The 13162-nt window shown below is 43.1% G+C and overlaps 1 protein-coding gene across 13 annotated transcripts in view; it reads left to right on the top strand.

The window, feature by feature from the left end:
• LOC135547174 (bromodomain adjacent to zinc finger domain protein 2B-like) overlaps positions 1-13162 on the top strand; it is an 84952-nt gene that overhangs the window by 9665 nt on the left and 62125 nt on the right. For all 13 annotated transcript variants that reach the window (XM_064975918.1, XM_064975922.1, XM_064975921.1 and 10 more), the window contains exon 2: positions 2951-2994. The gene's annotated coding sequence lies outside the window, so the exon portion shown is untranslated. The remainder of the gene's footprint in view (positions 1-2950; positions 2995-13162) is intronic.

The raw sequence follows: 13162 nt of genomic DNA, 5'->3' as shown, positions 1-13162 counted from the left end.
AGCAGACTAAACTCGTTGGTCTTTTTAAAATAACCTACTGTTTGTAAAATATTGTGTGCTATAGCTTGGAAAATAAACATGTGATTCATGATGACATTCGGCTGCTTTTTTTCCACCACTAGGACTGTTTTCCTCAAGAAATTCAGTTTGCTTCATGTTTTTTTTCCCCTTGCCATGATACCTTTTGTATATGTCAATACTGGTATCGTGACAACCCTGCTGCACAGTGTAATGACTTAAGATTTGTGGCTGGCTGGGCCATAGACTCTGTGTCAACTTGGATTCATGACAACTAAAAAAGCACAAAGAGGGTTTAGACACCCACTGTCTCACATTGTTCTGAAATAGTTTCTGTAGTGTAGAAAGATGACCATTCCTGAAACATTATTTTGGCTAAAATAACATTTGATCTCTGAGAAATAATTATTGATTGCAATTATTGATTGCACTCAAATGTACCATTTTTAATTTATATGATTCATATAATCTTCAATAAATATTTGACCTAACATCAGATTTGGACCATAATTAACCTGGCGGGTAGGAGCGTCAAATCCCCGAGCTGACAAGGTAAAAATCTGTCATTCTGCCCCTGAGCAAGGCAGTTAACCCACTGTTCCCCGGGCGCCGAAGTCTTGGATGTCTATTTAAGGTAGCCCTCCGTACCCCTCTGATTCAGTTGAATGCATTAAGTTGTACAACTGACTAGGTATTCCCCTTTTAATAATTCTACCTAACAATGAATAAGACATGAGGAATCCAATAAAATGGTCACGAGTCACCCACAAACCACCTATTGTGGCATCAGTGGGCAAAACGTCGTACTTTCACACTAATTTATGGAAAATAATGACTTCAATGATGAATTTCTCTGAACAGGAGAAGAAAAAAAATACTCAAATCACATGTTTAACATGTCAAACATAAAGACCTGATCCGGCATAATGGTTGTTGGGGTGGTGTTGGCTTGGGGGTCCGTGGGTGACTTTTTTTTTACTGGATATCTTAATCATTGTTACAAAGAATGATGGTCAAAATTGGATGTTATGTACTATATTTATTGAAGATTATATGAATCCTATAAATGAAGATGGCTATTTTGGGTGCAATCAATTAGCTTAATTTCTTAGATCAAATGTATATTTTAACAAAATGTTTCAGGAATGCTAATCTTATCTGTTTCTAACTACAGAAAGGATTTCAGAACAATCTGACATGGTGGGTGTCACGGCTTGCTGAAATGACATGCAATGTCCCACTTACTCTGTAAATAAGCTCATACTTTGTTTAAACCTTTTGCAAGGGCCTCAGTTTTGGCCTGTAGCCCATTTATTCAAGATTTGTCTGGTTTTCTTAACCAGCACCGTAGCCCATCCAATGCCTATGCATTCCTTAGTCCCGTCGGTCAATGTCCACAAAGTATGATTCAAGACCACTTAAGCCTAGGACTTGATACAAGTCATTAGCCTATGTTTTTCTCATAGGCTACGGGTCAACATGACTTTTCTTCTATGTTTTTTTTCCTTCTCTTCTTCCCATCTGCTTTTAATCTCCATAAACCTCACTGTAGATGGACGACTAATGGGATGACTTGGTTTGGCGCAATGACTATTCTCTTCGCTGAGTTTACAGGCAGTCAAACCTTACTACTAGCCTAGGCTCTATGGTGTGTAACCTGAGATGCTGTTAGGTACTGGCAGGTTATGCTAAACAGGAAGCGAAAAGAGGACATCGTCATCCTCCGAATGTGTCCTCCATCGACAAAGGGTGAATCCGGATGGATTTGTTACCAAGCCGTAGCACGAGGGGGCATGTTTCTGTAATTAGTGTGTGAATGATACTCATGCTTTGAGTGAATGAAGGTAGAGGCACACTCCTAAGATACCCATAATTAGCCTGAAGCCATTTTGAGTGAAGCATCTGCTAGGACAGGGAAATAAGGAAATGGCATAGCATCCACAGCAGCAGCAGTCAGAGCAAATTGCCTCCTGAGCTGAAAAGGCACAAGTGCAGTTTTAACAGCATCCTGTTTACCTCGCTCTGTGCTCACTGAGAGGATTGTCCAGAAAGCAACAGTTGGCCCTTACCAAGTGCACCGAGAGGTGAATGACATGTTGTTTGAGGTAATATGGCACAGGCCTAGGTTCAGATGAATGCTAGCTAGTCCAGGACCAGGGATCTGTGTCCATATTTGCCAATTTAAAGTAGTTTGTCGTGATTTGTAGGCTACTCCTGGAGCACTGAAAGATTAGTATAGAAAGCCTTAGATGTTCATCACCTCTTCATTTTTATGTTGAAAATAAATTAGTCTAATATAAAGAAACAGACTTGAGTCTTTGTCATTTAAAATCATTGTCGTAACATTGATGTGTTCGCTAACATTGATGTTGGGCCTTTTGCTGTCATTCATTGTTTGTGTTGCTTTTCCCTTGGCTCTGTGTGATCCTGCAGTTGTCCTGTAGACAGGTTGCATTGTGGACTAGTGGAATTTGAGTGATGCGTCAAGGCTGTAAATCATTGGCGCTTAAGTCTGCTGCTGAGACCGGGTGTTAAACTGACACAGTCTTCGTTTACTTCACGTTCAAATTGAGACAAACACCGATGGAAACGTTAAATGAAAATAAGACGTTTGCTGGCTCGCCAGAAGTGTTTGGAAGCGCTTACGCAAGTGCTGTTGTATTCCAATTTTAGTTGAAATTTGTTGTTGTGTTTGAAATACACCGGTCTTTGTTTTGTTTGCTCTGTTATATGACCATGTTGCAGCAGCAGGGCTTTGATTCCCAGCCGACGTTTGAATGCATAAGGTGTACACCTCCCCCCCCCAGGCCATAAGCCTGTCCAAATTAGCATTTTTATTTTATTTTAATGGAGTTTCAGGCAGGAATTGTGGTGAATGAATAAATCAATAAAATAAAGCAATTAAGCTGACTGTTGTCTTCTTCTTTTTCAGTTTGCAGAGCCGTGATGTCACAGAGCTGAGGATCCTCTCGAACAGTAAGTGTTTGGTCACGTTGGCTGCGTTCTAATCACCCATCGCAGCTGTAAACAATATGGTCCTACTGTTTGTGTCTTGAAGTCCCCGTTGTAATTATTGTGTCCAGAAATCAGTTTATGAAAGGATAGGCTAACTGGATAAGCACAACTCTTCAATTTAAAGCATTATTTAGGTATAGGATTAGAGATTTTTCCAATTAGGCCTAGATTTAACGAGGTCCTCTTTAATGGAATTAGTTTGTGCTACATTACACTTTGCTTTCAGTTTGCGAATTTCTAATTAGTTCGCCGTCTTGCATAGAATTAGCATGTCGACGTTTCATAACATGTATGAAAAGAAGCATTCTTTTACTATTGGCTATTTCTAAAATAAATTACTGTCAACCAAATTGGGGTAATTGGTAGAGTTTGAGCTGTCCTTTTGACTTTGTTTTGAATTTGAAAGTGAGTCACTTTGCATACAGAAGCTTTGAACAGTGGTTGCATGGCTGCCTCTGTAAATTGTGTAGTGTTGCACCCCAGACGATGTCAGGAGGGATCTGAAAGCTTCAGCTCCACTCCTATCAGACAGTCTGACTTTTCTCTCCCGAGTAACGTCTCGAAGCCCTTCGATGTCGGAATCACGCAAACCTCTGTGGTGTTATTGTAAATACATCAGCATTTTGGAAGTCATTGGTTTCTGAACTGGTTTTTCAACCGTCAGAGAAAGATCAGGTGGTATCAGGTATCTAGTGTGTCACTGATAGCAGGACAGTGTTATCGCTGGACTTCTCCTTTCCACTTGGCTGCCCGTCATACCTCGGGGCTACTAGCAAAGGCTTGTTGTTCTATCTGGAACATTCACTGTTCCAGTCTTCAATGAGAAACTTTCATCCAAAACAGTTTGTCACAGACCTGTTTTTCTTTCTCTGCAGTATTTCAAATGTGCAATGTGGAGGGTTGAAAGTAAAAGGGCAATGCAAAGTAACTATAGGCAACATGTTATTTTCTACTGGAAACTAAGTGTGGTGACATGCATCGGGCCACTTTGATCATGATGAAAAAGCCTGTTAGAATCTTTGTGTGCGACCTGGCAGGAGACGGGTCACCCACAGCGTTCTGGACAAACAGAGTTGGAATGGCAACGGGAAATGAGGAGAGGAATCCCATCAACCCCGGATTCTGATCCTGCCCAGGTTGTGTGTAATGGAAACCTCCCAGGATTTATTTAAAGTCATCAGTAACCTGTAGTTTAACTAGAAGCCTGACTCTCCTCCTGCTCTTACTGCTGAGGAGACTGGAGGGGGAAGTGGGTAGATCAGGAGAGGCGAAGAGGGGGTGGTGCCCTATCGACTGGTGTTTTACAGCCCCCCGTGGGTGTGTTAGATGGGGGAGGGAGTTTTTCTAATCCCTCCCTTTTTAAATTTTTTATATTTATACTACGGTTAACAGTGTGGCTTGAGAGGTGTATTCTGTGACGGGCCTGAGTGGCTAACAGATTGCTGGGGCTGTGTAATATGATGTGGTAGTAAATACTGGCACCTCAGCCCCGCTCCTCCTCCTCCCTTCCCTTGGCCACGGGTTGGGGAGGATGAGGCGAGAGAGATGGTGATGAAAGAATTCCTGTCAAAGTTGAATCATAGCGCTGCACGGGATACTGTTAGGTGGTATCAATCTACTACAACACCAGTTATTAACCTACGTAGATCTCAAGACATCCTGGACAGAACAGAGCTGTCGTGAGGTAGGACTCATGGCGATCAGGAAGTGTAGTCAAGGCGAGGTGTATTCCAAGGAGTCCTCTTAAGCAGGGAGCCCCACCTCCATTCCATTGGGACCGCGTGGTGTTTGAATGACTGAGGGTTTGTCCCAAATGGCACCCTATTCCTTGTGTAAGGACCAGAGCCCTATTGGCCCGTGTCAAAACAGTAGTGCACTGTGAAGGGAAGAGGATACCATTCGGGACACAGACAGATAGTCAATAGCAGGCGAAGTCCACGGAGAGGAGACCAAACCCTAAAGGTCACGAGCAATGGGCAGCCGGGCTGCGAGATGCAAGGACTTCAAAATGGATTGCAACAGCCCAGCCAGCCACCTCAGACGCCCTGCCTGCGTCTCCTGTCCTACAGCCAGAATGTTAATGGGTTACAGATCTGTTATTATACTGCTGGGATCCTCCAACCAAACTTTGTCCCCCCCCCCTTTTTGATTTTAGTGCTGTTTGCTCACATGCCAGTTAGGTTACGCACTGTGGCTTATGCCAACATTTTAACCTAGGCCATTCATTCAGTTAAACCTTCATATTAAGAATAAACCCATAGATTCATTGTGATCTTTGAGCGAGTGAGCTGTAAGGGGAAAGTCTGTTAGGTTTGTGAGCACCCTCGACCTCTCAGCATATCAAGAGGTTTGAAAAAGGATGCTAGCGTGAGAAGCGTTTCGCTACATCCCGCAATAACATCTGTGCAAAACATGAATGTAACCAATAAAATGTGATTTAAATTTTGTTGATTTGAAATGATTTTGCCGTTAGTAGACTAGGTTCTTGGCAATCCCTGACGCAGCACGCCAGATGCCGTGCTATAAATGTGAGCTGGTGCCGACCGTTCTCTCTAAGGCGACGTCTATGGGACATCAGTGGCGCTTTAGACTCTTGTGAATTATGCATGCAACACGCCTGGTAACTCATACGGCACTGAACGCCTCTGTTTTACGCTACCTTGTAACTTGCTAATGGTCAACAAACGTGCTGTGGTGTGGTGGACCAATATCCCCAGCAGCTTTAATGCACTTTGGAGATAGGGAGAAGTCCAACTTAGTGACTTCTCATCCGGCCTCGCTGCATTGTTTGTTCAATGCGTTCCCGGAATGAATTCATCCTGCGATCTTCCGCAGAGACGTTAGATATCGCGTGTCCATTAAAAGGGTGTCAACCTCTCAATTCATCTCCCCTGTGTGAATGTGGCGCATGCAAGCCTCGCTGCTAATGTTTGCGCAAACGGAGCTGAATATTTGTGTCTCCTGAAGGGCAAATACAGCAGAAAAGTATGTACCTTTTTTAATGAAGCACACTGCCGTTCAATTTGCCAAGTGATTGTAGATAATCCGCAGCGAGCCATCCATCTGCAGATGGACAGGAGCCATTTGGAGGCCATCGGGCCTAGGTGGATGAGTGGGCTTTAAAAGCAGCCAGGCTGAGGATGACTGCAGGAGGGCCAGGGTGGAGATGGAGGGAGGCAGGGGATTTTTGTCTCTGCTGGCTAGGGTCAGGGGGGCTGTGCTCCAAAGGGATCAGGTTGGAGGGAGGGGGTCACTTACAGCCTGCTTTAAGTGCTGTCAGATAGGATAGATCCCACTGACCCCCCCCCCCCCGGTTCGGTGTTCAAGCCCTCTGCTGCGTACACAGCCGCACCATTCTACCGCACCTGGGGTGTTTCGCGTCCCCCTCCCCTCTTCATCCTCACCCCCCTGTTGTTCAGCACAGACACCCGGCCTAATTTCAGGAGCCCCCCAGGCGACAGTATCGCCGACTTGAAACAAAGCCAGTAGAAACATTTAGTTTGACTAACGTGCGCTTGGTACAGGGCCCAGTGTGTTTTTTTCCTTCTCTGAGTCATGTTGAGACGGGCTTGGAGACCGTGAGGAGTAGACATGAGAAACAGCCCCATTGAGGCAATTGGGCATCAGGGAATTCCCATGCCTCATTCTGGCCATGATTGGATTTGTGTGCAGTTCCCCTTTGTTAAAAGCAGGGGTATAAGATATAACTGAGAACTTGAGGGAAGTAATTACAGAATCGCTATTTGAAGCTGAGGGATGAGCTCCGGTCCAGCTGCGCCCACCACAGAGGCTAATTTGTTGTCAATAAACTATAACTAATCACAATGTTTCCCCTCGGGGGTGAGAGGTCAGGGAAGACTGTCTTGGAACGGCTCTGGCGTGGTCTACACTGGGAGGTATAGAAGCAGAGGAGGGTCATAAGTGCCTCTCTGTGGTTTGGTGTGCAGATGGTGAAGGGGAAAATTGAATTTTCTTTAGTATCATTGGGTTGTTAGGGCCAGCTGCCTGCCTTCCTCTTAATGCTGGCACTGGTACTTCAGCAGAGACCAGGGGATCCCCCCCCCTTCTCTCTCCCTCTTTACCGCCTCAGAGGGCTGGTAAAATGCACACCACACACTTTGCACTGCAAAATGAAAATCCTTTCACACAGACGGTGTTCCCTGAAATCACTGTAAATTGCAGGTAAAGCATTCCACTCTCTCGTTACGTTGGCATGATTTAAATCCTCCCGACCCCAATCCCCTCTTATTACTATTTGAGTGTGAATTCAGATGCGTTGGAAATCTCGCAGGGCCCGGAACACCAATCTAGAAAGGCTCCAACGATATCGATGCTAATAAAATGCTCTCCTACCAGGAGCTGCATAAATGCCACTTAGCTGGATGAAGGCTGTGCTCTGCTCTGCGCCGCGCTGGGCTGGCTGCCTGCAGTGCACTGCTGCCTACAGAGTGGAGATCTGTAACGTCAGCGCCTCAGACGTGCGTAGAGGTGATACCAAGGTGAACGCTAGACTTGCAGAATGGTTGGGAATCATTGATATTCTGACTCTGAGGCTGCGAATGGCTCAGTGGCAGATGGAGTCTTTGTCAGGGAGGAGGATGGCAGCACTGGAGTAGGGTGGCTGTTTTCCCTATCAGCTCTTTCAGCTGGCTGGTGGGGGCTGACCTTCCACCACTGCCTCGCGCTTTGATCAGTTAACCCCTCCCTTTGTTTACTAGGAATGTGCCATTTTTAAGGGAAATATATCTGTATATGAAGTCAGAACGGGCATTGTTCTGGGTGCTGTGTAAGGATGAGGCCCTGAGAGGGACCTGTATTTAATGACTTACTACTAGGCTACCTGTTTTATCTAAAATGTAGCCTAGTGTTCAGCTGTTTTAGTCAGGCCTTCTCAACCAACCAGTCTAGCAAAATGCTAGATGCAGTAGGAAAAATCTGTTGAGCGCTTTGGTTCTCTCACTCCCATTGGTCCCGTCCTTGACTAAATGCACGTGTGAATGCAAGTGTTTACACGGACATCAAAATGTCAACACCGGCATTTTTTTCTTGCCAAAGTATAGGAGAAACACTTCGTAATTAGGTTCCCTGTATTTGTTTGGTTGAACAATTATGATAAACTCTCTGTATTTTTTTTGCAATGGATTAGCCTTCTTTAATTGACCTAAACACTCTGTTATAAATGAAGTAAATTGCATAAGTAAGCTTACACTCTTTTGGCACAAACGGACGTTTAGTAGAATGGCAACCACAGTCAATTTATGATATTTAAAGTCATGGATTTTCTTGTCTCTAACCTTTTATTTTTATGCATTGTTTGTGAAAACAACCTTAATACTGTCAGAAAATGCAAGCTTTCTCAGACGCAGTCAGAGATTATGTGTACATGCCCAGAATAAAACCGTCATTAAAATGCAATAATCACTCTTGGCTGAGAGCAAATTCAAGGAAAGACAAAAATATTGAAAGGTCAGGGAAAGAAATGAGGAAAAAGAACATACCATGGAGGGGGGAAAAAAGCGAGTGACACTGAGACACTGGTTTAATATGTATGTATTTCAGCTTGATGGTTGATTTCATTAGCCGGTCTCATTGTTATGCATCAACTGTTCTCCTGCAGCAAAATGAATATTGTATTCACTTGGCCTGAATATTCAGGAGGAAATGTTTGGATTTAGATGGCATCCTTCAGACAAATAAGAAGAAGCGTTGTTTCCCCTTTCCTGCCTGCCCTCATGGTCACAATTAATACGATTCGAGGGATTTTTGTCATTCACTCCAGATGTCGGCTAATTTGCAGTGTTGTTAAGTTGCTCTCGCTAATTTGGTCTTGTTTTCCCAGGCAAGGATATTATGGTTTTCGTGTAGACCACCAAATATGTATGTGTTGTACAAATGAATGGTTGACCGATGCTGTCATTGTACAGTGCCTTCAGAATGTATTCACCCCCTTGACATTTTCCACATTTTTGTTACTTGCTTGAATTTAAAATAGATTAAATTTAGATTTTGTGTTACTGACCTACACACAATACCCATAGTGTAATTGTTTTTTGAAATGTCTTTATGTTATGGCAAGCCTAAATAAGTTCAGGAGTAATTATTTGCTTAAATCAAATAAAATGTATTTATATAGCCCTTAACAAGTCACATAATAAGTTGCATGCAATAATAGTGTTTAGCATGATTTTTTTTGAATGACCATCTCATCTCAGTTCCCCATACATACAATTATCTGTAAGGTCCCTCAGTCGAGCAGGGAATTTCAACCACAAAGACCAGGGAGGTTTTCCTAATGCCTCGCAAAGAAGAGAACCTATTGGTAGATGGGTTAAAAAAAAGCAGACATTGAACATATTAATTCCACTTTGGATGGTGTATCAATACACCCAGTCTCGACAAAGTTACAGGCGTCCTTCCTATCCCAGGAAGGAAACGCTGAAGCAGTTAGTGTAATGGCTGTGATAGGAGAAAACAACATGTATTAACAACATTGTAGTTACTAACCTCAATGACAGAGTGAAACTAAAATATTCAAAAACATCAGTGGGGAACCCTGAGGGCCTTTTTAGGCTTTCAGAGAAGGCCTAGACATGTTGCTACCGACTCCTTGAGCAATAGCCTAGTTTCCCCATGCTTTTGGTGTGTGTGTGTGTGTGTGTGTGTGTGTGTGTGAGACACACACACACAATGCCAGTGGCTGTAGCAGGTGTTATCGAGGAGGATGTGGTGGCTAATTTGTTAGCGTTACCCTTTTCAAGACTAACTTTCAACAAGAAGTTAAATGTTGTGCAGTGGCCAACACCAGCACTGTCAGAAAGGGCTAACGATTATGAGCGCTACACATGGATAACTGGGTGTGAGTAAACCAAGAAGCTGTACTGCTGAGATTGCATCATCTTCAGCACCGACAAGACGTCACCTGGGCCAGTACTGCTTTCAAAGAGACATATTCAGTGTTAAAAATGTTTTTATTTTTATTTAACCTTTATTTAACTAGGCAAGTCAGTTAAGAACAAATTCTTATTTACAATGACTGCCTATCCTGGCCAAACCCTAATCCGGACAACGCTGGGCCAATTGTGCGCCGCCCTATTGGACTCCAAATCATGGCCGGTTGTGATACGGCCTGGAATCGAACCAGGGTCTGTAGTGACGCCTCTAGCACTGATATGCAGTGCCTTAAACTGCCACTTGGGAGCCCTAACATGGAGGACACGAGTAGACCTTCAGCTTAACGAGCAGCAGTCCAGAGAGACAATATCGCACAATGATAAAATTCTGCGTTCTCAAGTTTAAAGGAAAGCTATGTCTATCTTTGAAACTGAACTCAGTGTCTGACTTTGAGAGTTGGAGCCCGGCCGACGACCTCCACTTTCTCCGGCAGAGGAGGCAGAATGAGAGGTACAGTGGGGCAAAAAAGTATTTAGTCAGCCACCAGTTGTGCAAGTTCTCCCACTTAAAAAGAAGAGGCCTGTAATTTTCATCATAGGTACACTTCAACTATGACAGACAAAATTATATTTTTTAATTTTTTTTTCTCCAGAAAATCACTGTGGGATTTTTTTATGAATTTATTTGCAAATTATGGTGGAAAATAAGTATTTGGTCAATAACAAATGTTTATCTCAATACTTTGTTATATACCTTTTGTTGGCAATGAGGTCAAACGTTTTCTGTAAGTCTTCACAAGGTTTTCACACACTGTTGCTGGTATTTTGGCCCATTGCTCCATGCAGATCTCCTTGCTGGTCAACACGGACTTTCAACTCCCTCCAAAGATTTTCTATGGGTTTGAGATCTTGAGACTGGCTAGGCCACTCCAGGACCTTGAAATGCTTCTTACGAAGCCACTCCTTCGTTGCCCGGGTGGTGTGTTTGGGAGCATTGTCATGCTGAAAGACCCAGCCATGTTTCATCTGCAATGCCCTTGCTGATGGAAGGAGGTTTTCACTCAAAACCTCACGATACATGGCCCCATTCATTATTTCCTTTACACGGATAAGTCGTCCTGGTCCCTTTGCAGAAAAACAGCCCCAAAGCATGATGTTTCCACCCCCATGCTTCAGTGGGTATGGTGTTCTTTGGATGCAACTCAGCATTCTTTGTCCTCCAAACACGACGAGTTGAGTTTTTACAAGAAAGTTATATTTTGGTTTCATCTGACCATATGACATTCTCCCAATCTTCTTCTGGATCATCCAAATGCTCTCTAGCAAACTTCAGACGGGCCTGGACATGTACTGGCTTAAGCAGGGGGACACGTCTGGCACTGCAGGATTTGAGTCCTTGGCGGCGTAGTGTTTTGCTGATGGTAGGCTTTGTTACTTTGGTCCCAGCTCTCTGCAGGTCATTCACTAGGTCCACCCGTGTGGTTCTGGGATTTTTGCTCACTGTTCACAAGACCAAGATCACAAGATCATTTTGACCCCACGGGGTGAGATCTTGCGTGGAGACCCAGATCGAGGGAGATTATCAGTGGTCTTGTATGTCTTCCATTTCCTAATAATTGCTCCCACAGTTGATTTCTTCAAACCAAGCTGCTTACCTATTGCAGATTCAGTCTTCCCAGCTTGGTGCAGGTCTACAATTTTGTTTCTGGTGTCCTTTGACAGCTCTTTGGTCTTGGCCATAGTGGAGTTTGGAGTGTGACTGTTTTGAGGTTGTGGACAGGTGTATTTTATACTGATAACAAGTTCAAACTGGTGCCATTAATACAGGTAACGAGTGGAGGACAGAGGAGCCTCTTAAAGAAGAAGTTACAGGTCTGTGAGAGACAGAATCTTGCTTGTTTGTAGGTGACCAAATAGTTATTTTCCACCATAATTTGCAAATAAATAAAAAATCCTGCAATGTGATTTTCTGGATTTTTTTTCTGTCATAGTTGAAGTGTACCTATGATGAAAATGACAGGCCTCTCATCTTTAAGTGGGAGAACTTGCACAATTGGTGGCTGACTAAATACTTTTTTGCCCCACTGTATGTACCAACTGTATCTGCTTACCTGTCTGGTCTTGACTATTCCCGTGTCCGCTGACTCATTTGAGAGGATCAAGACTTACTCCAGGAAAACTACTGGGAAGGCCCAAGTGTCAGCCTTGGCTTTGATCTCAATCGAGAAAGTACTTCTCTCAGATATAAAATCAAATGACCCTGCATTACCCTTTTCATAAAGGACTGAAGGATGGACTTCGTTTTCAAATGATCTGGTGAATGGCACAGTTTTGAATGGGCTGCTTATTCTTTAACATTACTTGATGCTGTGTTAGACTGTTTCTATTGGCCCTTTGTTTCAGCATGGTACTGAAATAGCGGGGGCACCGCGGCTGTTTCCTCTGCTCTGACTCGCAGTAACTGTCCATGGTGCTGAATCAATAGTTAGGCCTGTGTGTTTATTCCGCCACTGTGTGAGTGTGACTGTTTGTCTTTTTGAAACTGTTTCTGTGTATGGCTTTTCGGCCATATATATCACGGTGGCGTATGAATTAAAATAATAATAATACTTCTGGCCAATTCATAGAATTGTACAAAAGATATATATATATATATATATATACACAATGTTATCTCTAAATAAGTGTAGTTGTACAATTCAATGGTCAAATCCATTGCATTTCAAATAGTCTGCAATAATGGAATGAATTTGAGGCTTGTGAATTCATACCGTGGCTAAATATAAGCCTCTCACAACCATGAGATCCACTAATACTTGTATTATATTATCAAAATAGTTTAACCTGCAATTTTTTTCTCTCAATGGTCACTGATTAGGCTTTCAAGTGTATGACAATGTCATTTTTTTTGTTACAAATTCAGCTACATTCATAATGCACATTTACTAATAATGACTAACTTCTTGTAGCAGGCATTAGGTGATAGAAAATTAAGAGGTCTCATCAACAATCTCTCAATCCCACATGCTAGTGGTTAGCCAGCTAATCTTTTCTATTTCAAGTTTAGCCAACTTGGATCTATTTGCTAGCTAACAAGGTTGAACAGTTGTATTGTTATGAACAACACTGTTCTGTCTGTCTCCAACTGTTTGAAAAGCATGTTAGCCTTTCCACTTTGTTCAGATGTTGTTAAACTCATAATACCCTTTGGCTTAAATGCTTTCAGAATCAGTGTTAAT

This window comes from Oncorhynchus masou, chromosome 10 (genome assembly GCF_036934945.1).
Source record: "Oncorhynchus masou masou isolate Uvic2021 chromosome 10, UVic_Omas_1.1, whole genome shotgun sequence".
Lineage (NCBI taxonomy): Eukaryota > Metazoa > Chordata > Actinopteri > Salmoniformes > Salmonidae > Oncorhynchus > Oncorhynchus masou.
Note: the sequence above shows the minus strand (reverse complement) of the source record. Positions and strands in the feature narration are given on the sequence as shown.